We start from the raw sequence: 656 nt of genomic DNA, 5'->3' as shown, positions 1-656 counted from the left end.
ATCTCCATTTTATTGCCCTGTATTAAACATTGTGGGGGTTTTGAAGGATGTAGCTGTCATATGGCTGTACTGTGCAAGAGGCATCTTTAAAGCAATTTAGTACATTATTAAGTGTTTCCCTTGGGTATCTTAAAGCAGTTGTGTAAAGCTTTTTTCAGGTAATTATTTGTTGACACTTCAGGCTGATTTGTTGCTCTTGACATCAAAGGACACAAATACCAGCATTAAAATCAAATCGTTCTCTTTCAAATTCTTTAAAAAGGGGGACCGGAGGGTGTGCTCCAATTACAGGAGAGTCAAACTCTTAAGCCTCCCTGGTAAGGTCTATTCAGGGGTCCTGGAGAGGAGGGTCCGTCGGATAGTCGAACCTCGGATTCAGGAGGAGCAGTGCGGTTTTTGTCCTGGGCGTGGAACACTGGACCAGCTCTGCACGCTCAGCAGGGTCCTAGAGGGTGCATGGGAGTTCGCCCAACCAGTCTACATGTGTTTTGATGAATTGGAGAAGGCGTTTGACCGTGTCTCGGGGGGGCCTTGTGGGGGGTTCTCCGGGAGTATGGGGTACCGGGCTCTTTGATACGGACTATCAGGTCCTTGTACGACCGGTGTCACAGTCTGGTCCGCATTGCCGGCAGTTAGTCGGGCTCGTTTCCGGTGAG

Source organism: Austrofundulus limnaeus, unplaced genomic scaffold, assembly GCF_001266775.1.
Source record: "Austrofundulus limnaeus strain Quisiro unplaced genomic scaffold, Austrofundulus_limnaeus-1.0 Scaffold110, whole genome shotgun sequence".
Classification (NCBI taxonomy): Eukaryota; Metazoa; Chordata; class Actinopteri; order Cyprinodontiformes; family Rivulidae; genus Austrofundulus; species Austrofundulus limnaeus.
Note: the sequence above shows the minus strand (reverse complement) of the source record.